The sequence below is a fragment of the Boleophthalmus pectinirostris genome, unplaced genomic scaffold (genome assembly GCF_026225935.1).
Source record: "Boleophthalmus pectinirostris isolate CB_2022bp ecotype Guang Dong unplaced genomic scaffold, ASM2622593v1 HiC_scaffold_9, whole genome shotgun sequence".
Classification (NCBI taxonomy): Eukaryota; Metazoa; Chordata; class Actinopteri; order Gobiiformes; family Gobiidae; genus Boleophthalmus; species Boleophthalmus pectinirostris.
The window spans coordinates 33,093,705-33,115,229 of record NW_026571541.1 but is presented as its reverse complement, the minus strand read 5'-3'; the positions used below and the strand labels follow the sequence as shown (position 1 = coordinate 33,115,229).

Here is a 21,525-nt window from a genome sequence, read left to right as displayed (position 1 = left end):
TTCATTTTTGGGAGAAATTTGGGGACTAACGGGTTGAAACACATTTATTCTGAGTAGCCCGTTAGCCACGACCCGCGATCCTTCTTCTTCTTCTTCTTCTACTCCTCTCCCTTTGCTTCTCGGTAGGTCATTAAAGCACAGACACGAGCCCCGTTCTATAGACGCCGTATTCTCCCTCCTCTGGTTCCTCTTATTGCTGCCACTGCTCCTGCGATCTGCATACAGACACATTTGTCATCATTAGCCTGGCCCTGACACTCTCCTCACATCCCTACACCCTCCATTATGAACCCTTCAGTCCTTATTTAGGCGAACACCGGCTAATTTTGTCACCGCGAGCTCCGGTGGCACTCGTTTTGTAGGGACAGAGTGCGGTTTTTCGGGGTTCTTGGACCGGTTCGTGACGGGGCTGTGCGGGGTCCGGGTCGGTACTGCTTTTTGCGGCGGAGGGAGAGGGGGGGGGTCACGGGGTCAGTGGGCAGATGATGACGACGCCCACCGGACTTCAGCTGGTGTCACGACGCTCGCACTGAGGTTAATGACAATTACAGAGGTGGAGCTAAGAGGAGGAAGAGTAGTAGTAGTAAAGGTAGTAGTAACAGTAATAGTAATAGTAATAGTAGTAGTAATAGTAGTAGTATAAGTAATAATAGTAATAGTAGTAATAGTCATAGTAATTATAGTAGTAGTAGTAGTAGTAGTAGCAGTGGTAGCAATAATAGTAGTAGTAGTGGTAGTAATAGTAGTGATAGGAGTATTAGTAGTAGTGGTAGCAGTAGTAGTAGTAATAATAGCTGTAGTAGTTGAAATAGTGGGGGTAGTAATAGTAGTAGTATTAGTAGTAGCAGTAGTAATAGTAGTAGTAGTTGAATTAGAGGTACTAGTTGTAGTGTTAGTAATAATTGTAGTAGTAGTAGTGGTAGTAGTAGTAGTAGTAGTGGTAGTGGTAGTAGTAGTAGTGATAGCAGTTGCAGTAATAGTAGTAATAATGGTAGTAGTAGCAGTAGTAGTAGTAGTGGCAATAATAGTAGCAGCACTAGTAGCAGTAGTAGTGGTAGTAGTAGTGGCAGGAGTAATAGTAGCAGTAGTAGTAGTTGGAGCAGGCTCAGTAGTAGTAGAAGTAGTAGCAGTACTAGTAGTAGTAGCAGTAGCAGTACTAGTAGGAGTAGGAGTAGTAGGTGCAGGAGTAGTAGAAGTACTCATAGTAGTAGTAACAGTAGTAGTAGTAGTAGTATTAGTATTAGTAGTAGCAGCAGTAAAACTAGTAGCAGTAGTAGGAGCAACAGTAGCAGTAGCAGTAGTAGTAATAGTAGTAGTAATAGTAGCAGTAGCAGTAGTAAGTAGTAGTAGTAGTAGTAGTAGTAGTAATAGTAAGTAGTAGTAGTAGTAGTAGTAGTAGTAATAATAATAATAGGAGTAGTAGGCCACTTCTAGTCTAGACAGTTTTAGTGTTTTTTATCAGCATGTTATTATAAGAAAACATGAAAGTACTTGGTGATAGTGCGGCTGTATTAATATTAGTATTAGTATTTGTATTTGTACTGTTGAACTCCATTTTAAAAGTACCACCCACAAAGCTCCGTCCCTGTAAAGTGTCTGTACAAAGCACAAACTGAACCTAAAACGTAGTGTGTAGTTTTTCCTGACAGTGGCGCTAATAACTGCAGAATGCCGACACAAGCACTTCTCTGTCTGCCGGTGGAGAAGACGCTAATAAAGGACAACGCGAGCTCCTCTTTTGTCCCACCCAAACATTTCGAGGCTGCGTTTATGACACTGCACCATTTTCATCATGGATTATATAAAAATTTAGATGATCAGGTCAAGTATTAACTGTATATAACCAGAGCAAAATCAGAACGCAAAATTGACACTTGTGAGCTTTAAGTTATGTTATAATGTTGTTATCTTCTCAAAAACAGACCTGGAGTTGTGTTTTGTTTCATTCACACACGTTTGAGTAATCCTATTATTAGTCTGTTTACATCTCCAAAGCTCAAAATGCTCCGTTCCACCTTGTGATGTCATGAGGCGGTAGTTTTCGAGATAACAGCTCCTTCTTAGGGGTGTGCAAAAATACTGAAATATCGATGTATCGTATTGTTTAATTTGATGATACCGTGTCGATATCGTGGGCTGCTGCATCGATATATCGAGAAGAATATTTTTTTTTATATTTTTACTCAATTATTCTGTTACAGAGCTACAGTTTTGTTGTTTGTTCAGAGGAAGGAAACTCGTTTATGCGACACATTTGACATTTTCACAGTTTTGATGAGAAAATGGGCGAGTTTCATTTGAACTTTGCACAAGAAGTGGTTTAACAAAGACTTTTAGTATCACAGCCACGATTTAGCCTTTATTTTTATTGAACCATATCGAATCGATTTGAAATATATCGAATCGAAAGTGCACTGTATCGAGGCATGTATCATATCGGCAACTTCTTAATGATACCCAACCCTACTCCTTTTACCTTTTGTTCAGAAGAGATTGGCAATTCCAGGAGTAAAATCATCCAAATAATTCTAGTGAAGTGTATAGAGTTTAAAAACACAGTGGAGCACTTCCTGTATCACCACATGACATCATAAGGTGGAACAGCATGTCTTCTTTTTGAGAGAAAACTCCTAAAGATGCGGAGTTTGTGTGAATGAAGCAAAACACAACTCCAGGTCTGTTTTTGATGAGGGAACAACATCATAACATAGATCAGAAAATAGTGTAATATTGATCCTGGTGGGTTTTAAGGAGGTACTACTTTTTGTGGCGGAGGCAGATATAGTTGGAAACAGGCGGGGCAGGGCGGGTCACGGGGTCAGTGGGCAGATAATGTCGACGCCCACTGGACTTTAGCTGGTGGTCACGCTGCAGAGTGAGATTAATGACAAAGATGGGGCTAGTAGTAGTAGTAGCAGCAGTAGTAGTAGTAATATTAGTAGTATTAGTAGTGGTAGAAGTCATAGTCCAGTGTTGGGAATAATACTACTGTAATACTGTAATATTTTACTCGGTACAAATGTTAGTAATGCGCGTCACAATGCTTTTTTTTAACCTGGATTCAAGTGGTGGGTTTTTTGTTTTTCTTCATACAAATTCACTAAAATCACAGCGATATCAGCAGCGGTGAAACGCCATCGTTACGGTTCTGAATGTCTGGATGGACCTGGAGGTGCGCCCGTGTAGACCGTCAGGTGATCGCGGGCGAAAGGACCGACGCAGAACTCCATGCTCCACAGGGCGAATCGCAGCTGACGCCTGATCGAGCTTTGAGGACACCTGCTCCACAGGGTCAGGGTTCTCTCAGGGGAGGATCTAGATTCCAAATCGTAGTCCAAGATTAGTCCTGATTTAGACCTGGTTTAGTCCTGGTTTAGACCTGATTGAGACTTGGTTGAGACCTGGTTTAGTCCTGGTGTAGTCCTGGTTTAGACTTGGTTTAGACCTGGTTTAGTTCTGGTTTAGTCCTGGTTTAGAGCTGATTAAGACCTGATTAAGGCCTGGTTTGGTCCTGTTTTAGTCCTGGATTAGTCCTGGTTAAGACCTGGCTAAGGCCTGGTTTGGTCCTGTTTTAGTCTTGTTTTAGTCCTGGTTTAGTCCTGGTTAAGACCTGGTGAAGATGTGGTTAAGACCTAGTTAAGGCCTGGTTTGGTCCTGTTTTAGTCCTGTTTTAGTCCTGGTTTAGTCCTGGTTAAGACCTGGTGAAGATGTGGTTAAGACCTGGTTAAGGCCTGGTTTGGTTCTGTTTTAGTCCTGTTTTAGTCCTGGTTTAGACCTGGTTCAGTTTTGTTTTAGTAGTAGCAGTAGCAGTAGTACTAGTAACAGTAGTAATAGCAGTAGTAGTAGTAAAAGTAAGAATAGGAGTAAGTAGTAGTAGTAGTAGCAGCAGTAGTAGTTATTGTTTTTGAGAAGGCAGAATGGTTATTCATTTATTTATTTATTTATTTATTTATTTATTGTGGATTTTTTAATTTTATTTTAGCAGGTGAAAATAATTTCACAATTTTCATTTTATTATATTATATTTTATTTAGTTTTTTCATTTATTTATTTGAGCCAGTTGAATTTATGTATTTATTTATTTATTTTTAAGATGGTGGAATTGTTTTTGGGTTGTTGTTTTTTTGTTGTTTTTTTTTTGAGCCGGTGGAATTGATGCCAAATGGATGCAAATAGATTCCTGTCATTTATCTTGAGTCTGACAGCAGCAGCATATTGTGGAGGGGAAGAGGAGGAGGAGGTGGAGGGTGGAGGGTGTAGAGGGGCCACGCTCTATCCAAACAATCAATTACCACTGATCACTGCCTCTCCGCTCGCACAGCAGACGGGCGGGGAAGCTAAACATGCTAACGCTAACGCCCTGTGGAACATGATACGGCGGCTACCGGAGCGTGTGAAGTCTGACAGAGGAAAAACACAGACGCGGAGAGGGTGGAGATGAAAATGACTTCATCTTCCAGCGTGTTTTGTGTTGTCTGACTAATAAAACTGCTTAGGCTTAGATTTGTCTTTGCATAAATATCGTGAAAACATTGATAAAAGCGTAAATACTGTAAAATAATCATAAATAAATAAAAGTATTGTGAGTCGTGTGAGCTTTAAGTCACGTTAGAATGTCCTCGAAACCTCCCGAGTAACGCTTTATTATTAGTCTGTCTATATCTCAAAATGTTATTACTGTAGTTTTCAAGTTAACATCTCCTTTTACCTTTTGTTTAGTCGAGTTTTGAAATTCTACAGCAGAAATGATCCAAATGATTCTAGTGACGGTGTATGGAGTTTAAAAACACAGTGGAGCACTTCCTGTGTCACCACATGACATCACAAAGTGGAACAGAGTGTTTGAGAAAAGAAAATGTGTTAAAAATATGTGAATGAAAACAAAAAACACATTATAATTCAGATCAAAATGAGGGGTGTGCAAAAATACTGAAATATCGTATCGTTTAACGTGATGATACAGTACCGATATCATGGGGCTGCTGTATCGATATATCGCCAAGAGTATTTTTTGGTGTATTTTGTTGAATTATTTTGTTATAGAGCTACAGTTTTGTTGCTTGTTTAGAGGAAAGAAACTCGTTTTTTGCAACACATTTGACATTTTCACTGTTTTGACGAATAAAATGTTTGTGTTTCTTATTAACTTTGCACAAGAAGTGATTTAACATAGACTTTTAGGGGTCACAGCCATGATTTAACCTTTATTTTTATTGAACTCTATCAAATCGATTTGAAACATATCGAATCCAAAGTTCACCGCATTGAGCTATGTATCGTATCGGAAACTTCTTAATGATACCCAACCCAACCAGAAAAAGACCTGAAGTTGTGTTTTGTTTCATTCACACATGTTTAACACACAAATCCTGCATATTTAGGCTGAGTTCTTCTCCCTCCACCACCTTACGATGTCATGTGGTGATACAGAAAAGTGCTCCACTACGTTTTTAAACTCCATACAACTTCACTAGAATCATTTGGATCATTTCAGCCCTGGAATTGCCAAACTTTAATGAACAAAATGGTAAAAGGTAGCGGTTAACTTAAAAACTACAGTACTGTATTTTTCGGATTATAAGGCACAATATCAATAATGTTGAATTTTCTCGTCGGGTTATAAGGCGCCTTAAGTGAAACAAACAGACGACACTTGAGACTGATCCTTAGCCCAGGCGTCCACGATCCATCGATACGGTTAAATAAAAAATAAAGGCTAAATATTGGCTGTGACACTAAAAGTCTTTGTTAAACCACTTCTTGTGCAAAGTTAAAATGAAACACAAACATTTTAATCACCAAACAGTGAAAATGTCCAATGTGTCGCGTAGACGAGTTTCCTTCCTCTAAACAAGCAACAAAACTGTAGCGCTCTAACAAAATAATAAAATACTCTTGGTGATATATCAATACAGAAGCCCACGATATCGATACTGTATCATCACATTAAACGACACGATATATTGATATTTTGATATTTTTGCACACCCATAAATGTGGGTGGACAATTTATGTTAGGGTTTCATCCTGCTCCTCCCATCCCTCCTTTCCCCGCTCCCTCTCTCCTTATCTTCTTACCTTGTTTGGCATTTCCTGGGCGGATCCCAATCACGCACCTGCTGAGCTCCACTCCTGATACTCATCAATGAATCATCTCCTGCCATAAAAGACCTGCTGACCTTCTCTCCGGTGCCAGATAGTTCCGTCATTCTAGTGGTGAACAACTCTTTTGAGACTTTTGATACTTACCAGTTTCTTTTTGTCCTGTCCCCAGCACTTCTGTTTGGAGCCAGATCAGCCTCCATCACCTCGTACCTCCCATTTGCAGCCAACCTGGTCCCGTCCTGCCTCCCCTGGAGCCTATCCCCCCTCCAAGACTATTTTTGTTAATAAAATACCTTTTTTTTTCTCTGCGCATATTTGGGTCCGATTAGTAATTCTTAACAATTTACGTCTGGATTTTTATTTCGTACGAGGGCGACTCAAATATACATTGAGTAATAATGTGTTTACATCAGCTTTGCGCACATTTGTTTACGCTTTACAGAAACAAAACTTAAAACCACATGGCTCATTTGCATAAACTGTAAGCGCTGGAAAAAAAACAGCTCACTCCTTGTGCGCTGATACGGTTCAGCTCCTGTCGGACTAAAGAATATGAGCCATAATGCTCCGACAATCCATCAAGCGGTGCGGTTTCGTTCTTTACCAAAGTCGTACTAAAAACTTTTAACAGATTTTTGAGTGTCGTGTACCAGATAAAATCGGTTCGAGGTCAGTAAGCACAACCAGAATTAATACATAAGGCGCACTGTCCATTCTTGAGTAAGTTAAAGAATTTTAAGTGCACTTTATAGTCAGAAAAATACGGTAATAACATTTTGAGCTTTGGAAATGTAAACAGACTGATAATAAAGAGTTCCTCAAACATGTCTGAATGAAACAAAACAACTCCAGGTCTGTTTTTTGGAGGTAACAACATTATAACATGACTTAGAGCACACGAGAGTCCATTTTGCATAACACAGGACCTTTAAACATTTGAAACCCAAACTGCTCCTTGCGTATTTCTCTTGTACCTCTTTTGCATTGATCTCATAATATATCGCGTCCCCTGTGGTGCTGTGGACTGACTCATGACTCCTGGCTCCATTAAACAGCTGAAAATTACCCCAGTGAATGGACAGGCTCAGGCAGGGGTCCTCCAGGCTCCGGGGCCCCCTGCGGAGACGCCATATTGCCTGGAATAATAAAGGCCCCTTATTATTAAAAATCCCAATGACAATTTCATTTTGCGGCAAATAAAATTATAGCATCGGCTCCCGGGAGATTGGCGATATGAGCCTGTCTGTTGTCACGTCTCTCAGTGTCACAGACTTAATCCAATTCAACCCAAATGTGTCAGCGCGTACATGCACCCTGCCTAATCTGCACATTAGCCCACAAGCTCCAGCTAACCTCCGACTGAACGCAGGAGCCGAGCCAAATGAGAGCGTTTATAAAAAGCAGCTCTGGAGTTTTTAAACAGGCAGTGCTATGCAAAATCTGTTTCTTTTTAGCTTTCTGCCATGTTATAATGCTACTTTCCTCGTCGAAAACACGCCAAAAGAGGTTTTAGACGTCACCAATGCATGTTTGAGTAATTTAGCGATCTCTCCGGGACATTGGACTACTACTACTGCTACTGCTACTGCAGCGGTGACGACTATGACGACTATGAGGACTACTACGACTACTACTGTTGCAACGACTACTACGACTACTACTGTTGCAACGACTACTACAACTACTACGACTACTACGACTACTACGACTACTACTGCTGCTACGACTACTACTACTACTACTGCTACTACGACTACTACTACTACTGCTACGACTACTACTACTACTACTACTACGACTACTACTACGACTACTACTGCTGCTACGACAACTACTACTACTACTACTACTATGACTATGACAACTACGACTACTACTACTGCTGCTACGACAACTACTACTACTACTACTACGACTGCTACTACGACTACTACTGCTGCTACGACAACTACTACTACTACTACTACTATGACTATGACAACTACTACTACTACTACTACTACTACTACTACTACGACTGCTACTACGACAAGTACTACTACTACTACTATGACTATGACTATGACAACTACTACTACTACTACGACTACGACTAGGACTGCTGCTACTACTACTACTGCTGCTACTACTACTACGATGACTACTACTACTACTACGACTGCTACTACGACTACTACTGCTGCTACGACAACTACTACTACTACTACTGACTATGACAACTACTACTGCTGCTACTACTACTACTGCTGCTACTACGATGACTACTACTACGACTACGACTACTACTGCTGCTACTACTACGACTACGACAACTACTACTACTACTGCTGCTACTACTGCTGCTGCTGCTACTACTACTACGACTACGACTACTACTACTACTACTGCTGCTACTACTGCTGCTGCTGACTACTACTACGACTACTACGACTACTACTACTACTGCTGACTACTACTACTGACTGCTGCTACTACTACTACTGCTGTACTACTACTACTACTACGACTACTACGCTACTACTACTACTACTACTACTACTACTACTACTACTGCTGCTGCTACGACTACTACTACCGCTGTTACTACTACTACAACTACTACTACGACGACTACGACTACTGCTACTACTACAACTGCAACTACTACTACTACTACTATTATTATTATGATGTGCAATGGTCTCACACAACATTTCTCCATAATTATACAAAAACATGACACAAAACTGTAAACTACAACTTCACAAACCTGATGAGACGTGCAGTAGTTTCATTAGCGGGATGCACGCTGATTGTGTTGTGACGGCGCTCTGAAGGGGGAGTGACTTAGTGAGCAGAGTAAAGCGAGGGGAGACTCTTATAAACCATGTTAATAAGTCGTTTTTTTTTTAGTTTTTTTTTTTTACGGTAACATGGTAAACACACTGCATCTGGCGTTGAGCTCAAAATTGAAGTAAACAGCCGCATCCTGTCACTGAAGTGCCTTGCCCGTGGACACAACAGTAGTTCAAATCCGGGCGAGGTGTAGTTTGGCGACAAATGTTCATCCTCTGGGTTTAAACAGCGCAGAGTTACATCAGCACGCACGTAATGAAGCTGCTGTCAATAGGACCAAGCGAATTTCCCAAGTCGCCTACGAAACCAGTCAAGTATTTCTCTCATTTCATCTTCTCCTCGTGATGGATGACACTGGACAGAACAAACGTCTGATTACAAAAGTTTTTAAAAATGTAGCGGAAAAAGTGAAGTCTGATGTTTGCAGATTCGAGATGGATTCAAGACGATTAGGTTAAAATATCAAGAAGTGAAAGAGAAAGACTCATCTCCATGTGATGCAATCTGTTAAAATCCAATCAGGCCCCAGATTTTTCTCAGAATTTTCTTTTATTAAATCTTATCCACCTTATTCTGGAAGTTGCCACGGGCGCCAATATCAAGATTTGAGTTGTATTATTTTGTACGGGGCCGATCTTTACAGAAAATAAGTTAAATACTGACGATAAATCTGTTTTTAAGTCTCCAAGAAGAATCGGTGCGGTGTTTACTTGTTGGAGCACATGGAAATTTTACATTTTACACCAATGAACAAACTTTATGTCATGTTTAAGATGTAAAACGTTTCTCAAATTCTTCATCGACATGAAGGGGATCCTCGACTAACCGGAAGTGCCGCCTACAAAATAAGGTAGTGGGATTAAATTCGGTTTTCTTCTTCCCACTCCTTTTTGGGCAAATTTTAAATATAGACAATATTTTGTTGCATTGTAAAAGAACGTAAAATGCAAAATAAATACATGAATTAAAAAAAAAAAAAAAGATTAAGAAGCAATTAGAGACAAAAGTGGGTGAGGCAGAATAACGTGGACATGATGCAATGTGATTAAAATTAGTTTACAATCAGGCCTCGGATTTTTACTTTGATTGTTTTATTAAAGATCCTATATTACACAAAATGAACTCTTGTGAGACTGTTATATTTCCTCATTAAAAAAACATACCTGATGTTGTGTTTTATTTTATTGATACGTTTCAGTAGAGCTGCTCAATTATGGAAAAAGTCATCACGATTATTTGAGTCAATATTGAAATCACAATAACTCAAGCGATTATTTTTTAGTTACACGATGCATTTATTCAGCATTTCTCTCTCAGAAAAAAACAAAACCCTTTAATATTGATAATTTATGCAACATTTTCTAACTGAAAATGAATATAGGCTACAAATCTGTATGTACGTGTGAATGAATAAAATATACTTTGAACATGAAATGAGGCAGAAACACATAAATGTATCCAAAATAAGCTATATATCCAGTTCTTCCACAATCTCTATATTTAAAAAATAAAATAAATATACTTATTTATATATAAAAAAATATCCCAAAATAAACTTTGTTAAGCTTTTGTTTCAACTCGATTATATGAGTTTGGAGATCGTTTGACACACAAATCGAAATCGCGATCAAAATTCAATTAACTGCACAGCCTTATGTTTGAGTAACGCTTTATTATTAGTTTCCAAAGCTCAAACTGCTCTGGTCCACCTTGTGATGTCACGAAACAGAAGTAGTTTTCAAATTAGCATCTACCTTTTAGCTTTTGTTCAGTAGAGATCAGCAATTCCAGGGCTGAAATCATCCAGATGATTCTAGTGAAGGTGTTAAAACTGAGTTAAATAAACATAGTGGAGCATTTCCTAAATAACCAGATGACATCACAAGGTGTTTTCTGTGCATTAAAAAAATCACAACTGTTAAAGATCCTATATTACGCAAAACTGACTCTTTTAGGTCATGTTTAGTGTCGTCACCTCATCAAAAACAGACCTGGAGTTGTGTTTTGTTTCATACACACATGTTTTGAGTAATCCTTTAGTTTTAGATTCCAAAGCTCAAAATGCTCAGATCCACCTTGTGATGTCACGAAACAGCAGTAGTTTTCAAATTGGCATCTACCTTTTACCTTTTGTTTGACTGAGTTCGGCAATTCCAGGGCTGAAATCATCAAAATGATTCTAGTGAAGATGTTAAAATGGAGTTAAATAAACATAGTGGAGCATTTCCTAAATAACGAGATGACATCACAAGGTGTTTTCTATTTGTGAGAAGATACATAAAAAAAAAAAAAATCACAAATGTTAAAGGTCCTATATTACGCAAAATTGAATCTTTTAGGCCATGTTATAATGTTGTTACCTCCTCGAAAACAGACCTGGAGTTGTGTTTTGTTTCATTCACATGCTTTGAATAACCCTTTATTATTAGTTTCCAAAGCTTAAAATGCTCTGCTCCACCTTGTGATGTCACGAAGTGGTAGTTTTCAAATGAACATCTACCTTTTACCTTTCGTGTACTCGAGATTGGCAATTCCAGACCCGAAATCATCCAAATGATTCAAGTGAAGATGTTAAAATGGAGTTTAAAAACACTCAAACAATCCTGAATTACCACATGACATCACAAGGTGGTTTTCTGTTTATGAGAAGATACATACATAAAAAAAAATCACAAGTGTTAAAGGTCCTATATTCACGAAATTGACTCTTTTAGGCCAAATTATTTTAGTGAAAGTGTTAATGTTGGCGCGTCTGTGTTGTTAAAAATGTGTTCTTAATTCAGCACTAAAATTTTTGAAATCTTTGTGTACATAGTTTCAAATGTGCAGGTCGTTTGCTTACTTCATTTGTTTTTTTTTTCTTCTTTTTTTCTTTCAAAACGTTGATACAAAATGATGATTGAAGTCTTTCTTACCGCGGAAGGAAGCAACATCATTTAAATACACTTAAAATAAAGTTTAAAAAAGCATTTCCTGAATTACCACACGACATTACGAGGTGTTTTTCTGTTTGTGAGGAGAACTAAATATGCAAAGTTTGAGTTTTAAACATGTGAATGAAACAAAACACAACTCCAGGTCTGTTTGTGACGAGGAAACATCAGAAAATAGTGTAATTTAACCACATTATTTCAACACATGCGCAGCGTTAAACCTGAATAGCCCTGTTCCCCGCACAGTTAACGTCCTATTTCACTCCTCGACACTGCGGTGCGTTCGGGGTCCTGCCAGACAATCGGGACATTGAGGCGTCGCGTGAGTCATTCCAAGGCCCGAGTGGTGGGTCTCCAAAGGGCTGGATAAGTGCCGCTGACCCCGGACCCCCGTGCCCGCCGACGGAGCTCCGGAGCTGGGGGGGGGAGAAGAATGGGGGAGTGTGGCCGGGCGCTGGGGGCACAAAGGCTCTTCTAACGGGGCAGAGGGGCACGGGGGGCGAGGAGGGAGGGAGGAGGGAGGAGGGCTGCAGGAGGACCAGGGGAAGTGGAGGTCATAGTGTTGATTTATACCACTGTAAGGATCCAGGGCCGGGGGAGTGTTGCAGAGAGGGGAGGGCGTCTGAGAAGGAGCACGGTGATGCGGTGATGGGGACATGGAGGTGATTCTGATGTAAATAAAATAAATAAAAGTGTTGATACTTACCCCCGTGACGAGGTAAAAGTCCATCCGAAATGTTTGCAGATTCGTGAAACCTCTAAATAAAACTTCAGATAAAAGTGCAACTGCAAAACTAGATCTGACTACTACTACTATAACTACTACTATGACTATGACTACTATTATGATTACTACTCTGACGACTACTGCTACAACAACGACGACTACGATGACTACTACGTCTACTACTACTGCTGCTACTGCTACTACTACTAAGACTACTACTACTACTACAACGACTATGATGACTACTAAGACGACTACTACCACGACGATTACTGCTGCTACTACTACTACTACTACTACTACGACTACTACTACAGCAAGTACTACTACTAGGACTACGACAACTGCTACTGTTGCTACTACTACTAAGACGACTACTACTACTACTACTACTACTACTACGAGTACTAATACAACGACTATGATGACTACTAAGACGACTTCTACCACGACGACTACTGCTGCTACAACTACTACGACTACGACAACTGCAACAACTACTACGACTACTATGACTACAACTACTACTACAACTACTACTACTACTACTACTACTACTACTACTGCTACTATGATGTGCAGTGCTCCCACACAACAATTCTCCATAATTATACAAAAACATGACACAAAACTGTAAACTACAACTTCACAAACCTGATGAGACGTGCAGTAGTTTCATTAGCGGGATGCACGCTGATTGTGTTGTGACAGCGCTCTGAAGGGGGAGTGACTTAGTGAGCAGAGTAAAGCGAGGGGAGACTCTTATAAACCATGTTAATAAGTCGTTTCGTTTCTTCGTGCAGGGGGTCTCCAACCTGTAGCTCTACACCCAGCATCCAAGCAACTCACCAAGGGATTCCTGAATTACACAGACAGCGCTGAATAAGTCAAATTTGATTGATTAAATTCCTATTTCCTTTGTAAATGTATAATTTTGATGCCTAATTGTGCACTGATAACTGGATAAAAGTTTATGTTTTATAGACATCTAACTGTACCTCATCTTCAGCTTACCATAGCTTTTTACATTTTTTTAATTTCTGGTGACCACTAAAATGAGTAGCTCTCTTGCGTTTTCGTTTTACAAAAAGCTCACAGAAGGAAAAAGGTTGGAGCCCCCTGGTCTAGCGTGTTCTGATTCCTGACCTAGTCGCTGGAGAGAAATTTAATTGAGCGGAGACATTAGGTGGCACCAGCCTAGCTACTCGAAACAGGCCTCGTGACCATTTTTTTTTACGGTTTTGGTCTTGTCTCGGACTTGACAGTATTTGGACTTGGCTCTCGCTCTTCCCCGCGTACAGCTCATATCGGCTCGGTCCTTAAAGGTTGTATAGAGGATTTTTTTTTAAGGGAAGAGAAATACAGCGACAGTCCTTTTTTCAAATGTTGTGCATGTGTGACACCACCTTCCTCCTCCACAGCTCCTCAGTAGAAACATCTCCTCCTCCCGCCTCCTTACTCTAGAAATCACGTTTGTTTACAGCCAGTTCAGAATTACTGTTGAAGTTTCCTGACTAGAAATAATTTATCGAACGACGCGTCAGTTTTTAGACCCTTCGTCTGCTTCAGTCGCGCCATCGCTGGAAGGAATCTCCAAGAATCACCTCGGTTTGTCTTCGCTCCTTTTCCCCTTCTCTTCTTCTTTCAGCGACCTCAAAAACCGACTTTCTTTTGCGGCGAACTGCTCGTGGATTCTCGTCCGCCGTCGCAACAAACGTTGTGCGAAATGTGAGGAAGCGACAGTTTTGAAAAAGCCTCTAAGAACCGCTGCATAAACCACGTAATCCCCGCATCCCGACGAGTCAGTTACACGAGAAATGAAGGGAGTTTGATTGATGACCTGACAGCCAATAGATAAAGAGGCAGCCTCGTTTTCTATTGGCTGATGTTTATCTGGCCTCAACACGTCCACAGTTGATAAATTTTCATTCTTTTTTTTTTGGTCATCATAATTACAAGGCTGCTGCGTCTCTCTAATGGTATTTTAAACTTTCATTGACAATTTGAAACAAAAAAAAAATCCTCCATACAACCTTTAATTCTCGCTGATTAGAAGGGCAAGAAGCAAAAACTAATCAAAATTTATACAACACTTGGTGAAGAAGAGACCTACAGCACAGAGCAGACCTACCGCTACATGTGGGCTGAAGTTTGCATAATAAAATGCCAACTAAATCTGCGTTTGTCACAATGTGCGTTTGGTTTGGTAAATGTGCAGAGACTGAATCCCACTGTAAAAAACAGGAAGAGAATGTAACTCCAGACACTTTGAAAAACAAGTTTAAAAATCCTACCCACTTTCTTCACCGTTTTCAGAGTATTTCAGTGCGGTAGGCTTATTTTATGCCTAAATTAACATTAATCTGATGAAATGGAGATAGATTTATAAAAAAAACATTGACATATATGTGCCAAACTGACTGTAAAATACAAATAAATGTAGAAAATTGCAAAGATGGTCTCAATTTGGTCTGTATGCATTACAACATAGATCAGAAAACAGTGTAATTTAACCACACTATTTTAAACCTGAATAGTCATGTTCCCCGCACAGTTAACGTCCTATTTAACTCCTCAACACTGCGGTGCATTCAGGGTCCTGTCAAATAATCGGGACACTGAGTCATTCCAAGGCCTGAGTGGTGTCTCCAAAGGGCTGGATAAGTGCTGCTGACCCTGGACCCTGTCTCCAAAACTCAAAATGCTCTGGTCCACCTTGTGAGATGACAAAGCAGTAGTAGTTTTAAAATTAACAGCACCTTTTACCTTTTGGTCAGTAGAGATCGGCAATTCCAGGACTGAAATCATCCAAATAATTCTAGTGAAAATATTAAAATGGAGATATGACGATGTAACAGTCTATCCGAAATGTCAAGCATGTCTGTAAATCTCAGTTAAACGAACTATAACTGAACCAGAGCCTTCACCTGCAGATAGAGAATCCATGTTTCATTCGTTCATTCGTTTTTCAATATAAAACCAAAAATAAGAAAACGAAATGTCTCCAAAGCCAAAATGAAAAAATGGATAATGATTTGTTTTTTCAGTTTTCAGTTTTGTGTTTGAAAAAAAAAAAATATCTGTTGTTTTTTCATTTTCTTATTTTTGGTTTTATATTGAAAAACGAATGAACGAATGATACATGGATTATAGAGACATACAAGTTTGTCTCATTTTCAGTTTATTGTCAGGCCTCACGTGAAAACTCAGAACCTCCAGAATTCCCTCCCTGAGCTGCAGAGGCTGCACTAGCACTGACTCATGGCTGACTGTAGGAGCCGGGGTTTAGGTAGAGACCATTCAGATCAGAGAGACGCATTTTAGGTTTATTTTAGGTCCAGCATTGAAACTGGCGACCCAAATGACAGAGTGTGAGCTTCATTCTGCTTTCTGATTGGATCGTCATCTTGAACCAAAATACCAAATTATAACATAAATATCTTGAATTACAATTGTTGTGAGTAAAGCTGCACCACCAAAACCTGGTAATATAAATACTTTTTCTACTTGTAAAAGTTATCCTGATATTATACTGATCCACAAAAGAGGTTCCAACCAGTTACCTTCTAGTTAGGGGGCAGAAACTCTACCCAATGCACCACCACTTCATATGAAAAACCCTGTACCTGATTTTCCCAGATGTATTTGTGTTGTACAAGCAGCTCTTGAGGTCAAAATAAGTCCACCGTGTGCTTCTACATCTAATTATAGAGTGTGATATTGTCTAATAATCAGGAAGTGCACGTTAGCATACTTGTTACATACAATCTGAGTATTGTTTGTTCTGTCGTTTTTCAAAATAAAACTAAAAATAAGAAAATGAAAAAACTGCTATTTTCTTCATTATTTGTCTCCAGAATCAAAATGAAAAAAAAACTGAACAAGGTCTAAACTAGAACTGAACCAGGACTAAACCAGGTCCCGGTCTCAGTCCCTGTCTGAGTCCCGATGTCTCAATCCTGGTCTGGTCCCGAGCTGGTCCCAGTCTCAGTCCTGGTCTGGTCCCGGTCTCAGTCCTGGTCTGGTCCCGGTCTCAGTCCTGGTCTGAGTCCCAGTGTCTCAATCCTGGTCTGGTCCCGGTCTCAGTCCCAGTGTCAGTCCTGGTGTCAGTCCTGGTGTCAGTCCTGGTTTGGTTCCAATCTGGTCCTGGTCTCAGTCCCAGTGTCTGAATCCTGGTCTGGTCCCGGTGTCAGTCCCAGTGTCTGAATCCTGGTCTGGTCCCGGTGTCAGTCCCGGTGTCAGTCCTGGTTTGGTTCCGATCTGGTCCTCGTCTCAGTTCCGATCTCAATCCTGGTCTGGTCCCAGTTTGAGTCCCAATGTCTCAAACCTGGTCTGGTCCTTGTCTCAGTCCCAATGTCTGAATCCTGGTCTGGTCCCGGTCTGAGTCCCAATGTCTCAATCCTGGTCTGGTCCCAGTGTCAGTCCCAATGTCTGAATCCTGGTCTGGTCCCGGTGTCAGTCCTGGTTTGGTTCCAATCTGGTCCTCGTCTCAGTTCCGATCTCAGTCCTGGTCTGGTCCTGGTCTCAGTCCCGGGTCTGAGTCCCAATGTCTCAATCCTGGTCTGGTCCTGGTGTCAGTCCTGGTTTGGTTCCAATCTGGTCCTCATCTCAGTCCCGATCTCAGTCCTGGTCTGAGTCCCAGTGTCTCAATCCTGGTCTGGTCCCGGTCTCAGTCCCAGTGTCAGTCCCGGTGTCAGTCCTGGTTTGGTCCCAATCTGGTCCTGGTCTCAGTCCCGATCTCAGTCCTGGTCTGGTCCTGGTTCAGTTCAGTCCGGCAACGGGAAACGTTATCCGTTTTTTCCATTCTTCATTTAAACACAAAATCCAAAACTGAAACACAAATCGTTATCCGTTTTTTTCATTTTGGTTTTTGGAGACAAATAATGAAGAAAATAGTTTTTTTGTTTTCTTATTTTTCATTTTATTTTGAAAAACGAATGATACACGGTCTGAGAGTTGTGAAAAGCGCTTATAAACTCATCACGGCGAATAATTAGGACGCTCGGAACTCTTAAGGTAAGCGAGGAATAACTTCGGCCCACTGCAAACTGTTTTTATGTTTTTTCAAGTCACTAAAAATCAAGTACGACGCCTTTAATGTGTCTTCCAGCCGTCTATTTTTAAAACCACTTCACAGAGCGCTACACTTCCACGCACATTCCAGTAACAATTCCCCGTTTTTCCCCGTTGCAACGCTGCTCGTATCCATTACACCGCGAACACGTAAGAACACACCGAAGACATGTGGACTGACCAGACACCGGCCCGGCTGAGTTACGAGATACCCGCCCGGACATGTGCTTCGGATTAAGAGGTGATAATCGCGATGAAAATCCCCCTCGCTATCACGCGGCAGACTGTGAGAAGGGGCCCGAGCGCCGCCGCCGAGAGCCCAGACGCGGAGCTCCCGGGCTGGGGGAGAGGAGAGGGGGAAAGCCGGGGCCAGGCCTGGTTCTAATCACGGGGGGATCTACCTGCGGAGAGAAGGTAACAGTATCAAAGAGCCAACATACCTCAAGAGCACGGACGAAAAAAAAAACTGGATCTGTGGTGCAGGAATGTCATGTAAAAATGTAAAAATTACGAGAAAAAAAAAAAAAAAATGTAAATATGGAGTAGGGGTGGTGCAGTGGGTTGAGCGACTGCCCATTAACGAGAAGGTAACTGGTTCAAAACTAACACAAGATTGCTCATCTTTATTGGGGAAGACAATTTGGGATTAATTTTTGGTATTTATAAATAAATTAAAAAAAGTGACGGTGGTGCAGTGAGTTGAGCGAATGCCCATTAATGAGAAGGTAACTGGTTCAAATCTCTTACAAGTTTGTTCGTCTTTATTGTAGAAGACAATTTAGGTTTAAATTTTGGTATTAAAAAAATAATAATAATAAAAAAAAGGTGATGGTGGTGCAGTGGGTTGAGCGACTGCCCATTAACGAGAAGGTAACGGGTTCAAATCTCTTACAAGTTTGCTCATTTTCATTGCAGAAGACAATTTAGGTTTAAATTTTGGTTAAAAAAAAAAAAAAAAACAATGTAAAAATGGTGATGGTGGTGTAGTGGGTTGAGTGACACTGCCCATTAACGAGAAGGTAACTGGTTCAAATCTCACACAGGTTTGCTCATCTTTATTGGATAAAACAATACAAATAAAAATTTTGGTATTAAAAAAAAAAAAAAGTGATGGTGGTGCAGTGGGTTGAGTGACACCGCCCATTAACGAGAAGGTAACTGGTTCAAATCTCTTTACAAGTTTGCTCATTTTCATTGCAGAAGACAATTTAGGTTTAAATTTTGGTAAAAAAAACAAAAAAAAACAATGTAAAAAGGGTGATGGTGGTGCAGTGGGTTGAGTGACTGCCCATTAACGAGAAGGTAACCGGTTCAAATCTCTTACAAGTTTGCTCATCTTCATTGGATAAAACAATACAAGTTAAAATTTTGTATTGGTATTAAAAAAAAAAGGTGATGGTGGTGCAGTGGGTTGAGTGACACTGCCCATTAACGAGAAGGTAACTGGTTCAAATCTCTTATAAGTTTGCTCATTTTCATTGCAGAAGACAATTTAGGTTTAAATTTTATTATATAAGAAAACAAATGTAAAATAGGGTGATGGTGGTGCAGTGGGTTGAGTGACACCGCCCATTAACGAGAAGGTAACTGGTGTAATGGTTTCAAATTCTTACAAGTTTGCTCATCTTATTGGATAAAACAAGATACAAAGTTAAAATTTTGTAATTGGGAAAAAAAAAGGTGATGGTGGTGCAGTGGTTTGAGCGACCTGGCCCATTAACGAAAAGGTAACTGGTTCAAATCTCACACCAGGTTTGCTCATCTTTATTGGATAAATAAAATACAAATAAAAAATTTGGTATTCAAAAAAATATATGTTATAGGGTGATGGTGGTGCAGTGTGTTGAGCCGACTGCCCACTAACGAGAAGAGAACCTGGTTCAAACCTCTTACAAACTCATGTTTATTGGATTAGACAATATAGTTTTCAATTTGGGTGACAAAAAATATATGTTATAGGTAGTGGTGGTGCAGTGGGTTGAGTGACCGACCACTAACCAGGTGGTAACTGGTTCAAATCTCCATATACATACAAGTGTTTACGTCGTTCGTGGGTCAGTTCGATACAGGCACAACTTTGGCAAATATTAGGAGGTGACAGTGGTGCATTCGGTCAGTTTTCTGCCCTCAAACCATGGGGTAAACAGTTCAAACCTAACCCTTATAAGTCTGTCCATTTTTAACCGAATAAGAAAAGTTAGTTTTGGTAAAATTAATTTGATAATTTAATATAATACAGAGCTGGGTAGAGTTTCTGCCCTCAAACCACAGGATAAACGGTTCAAATCATAAAATCCAACTCTGCCCAACAAGTAGCATTATGTCAAATTTCTGCCCAGCAACCAGAAGTTAAAGGGTTCAAACTTTTAATTCCAAGCCAGCCCTATAATACACGCAAAATTACAGCATACAGAAGAAAATTAATATGAGCTAATGGTGGTGCAGAGGTTCAGTATCAGCCCATCAACCAGAAGGTAACTGGTTCAAATCTGGCCCCTTCGAGTATTCGCTTCTTTAGTGAAAGTAACATTCATATTGAAAAAAAAATCTGTATTCCCAGTGTGTACCCATTATTTAAGAATTGTGACAAAAGTAGGTCAGATGTCTAAATTAATTTAAAGTAACCCAGGACTAAAAAAAAAAACAGCTTAAGGGTCTCAAAAGTGTCTGTTTTTTAAACAATAATGAGTTAATTTTGCCACTAAAACATTCATATGTGACACTGGAGGCAAGACAGATGACGGGTCTTGCCCAAGGACACAACAACAGTATCACATGGTTTCCAAAACAGTGACTGCTTTTGATTTATGCTGCAATAAATCAACAACAAGTAATTTAGGGGGAAATAGTTCCCTTTTTTGTTGTTTAAATAAAAAAATAAACGTTTAAATTGTGAATGGGAGGTAATTAGAAATAGGCCAGATGTAAGATGTGTTCATAAAAGTGTCTATACTATGACTGTTCCAATTCTTATTAATATATTGTTTCATATGGAGTATTATTTCCCAGAGCAGACCGGGCCCTGAACGCCCCATGTCCCTTCATTAGAGCGGCCAGTGCCCGGTGTCTTCTGCCTGGTAACAGTGGACTTAATGGGGCTTGGCGGTGGGTGCTGACAGGCTGCGATCATAATGGGAGTCACCGATCTATCAGGACCCTCCCGCACCCCCCTCACCCACGTGCACTCTCCTCACCCACGTGCACCCGCCTCACCCCCCGTGCGTCAGAGCGGGCCGTGCGTGCGCGCAGGCCCGGGGTGTCAGCTCGGATGGTCCCTGTGCCCCGTCACCAGAGCGCGGTTCACGTGCGCGGAGCAGCAGCGCGCGCTCATCAGACGCACGTGTTTGTGGAAGTGGCTTCAAAGCCGACCCTGGTCTGAGGAGGCCTGGAGCACGAACAGGAGCAGCCCCGGAGAGAGAGCGGGGCACGGGGCACGGGCTCCTGCAGAGGGGCGAACCCACGAGGCACAGCGGAGCGCACGAGAGAACGGAGCACAGGACACGGGAGACTCGTTTTTACTCCAGCTTATTAGAAAATCTATTATATTGAAATGTATAGTTTTTTTTTTTTTTTGTAAATATATATCAAATCCAAAATGGTATTAAAATTGCTTTATAGGAATACAGTTTTATTTATCAAAATATATTTATATCCGACCCATTATACAATTATTCATTTTAACATTTTTGAAATTTGAATTAATCAAATCAATGTTCAGTTAATTTTCTAAATACAAAAATCTCTTTTGGATAATGACACAATATAGAACACATTTTACATGGTAATTATGCATTTATTAGTCGTTAACAAATCGACAGCATCGCAGCACCGTGCGTAAAACACACGACACAC

General features: G+C 40.4%; 1 protein-coding gene across 1 annotated transcript in view; it reads right to left on the bottom strand.

The window, feature by feature from the left end:
- The window catches only part of LOC110174043 (neurobeachin-like), a 783,761-nt gene that overhangs the window by 218,437 nt on the left and 543,799 nt on the right, over positions 1 to 21,525 (bottom strand). The window lies entirely within an intron of this gene.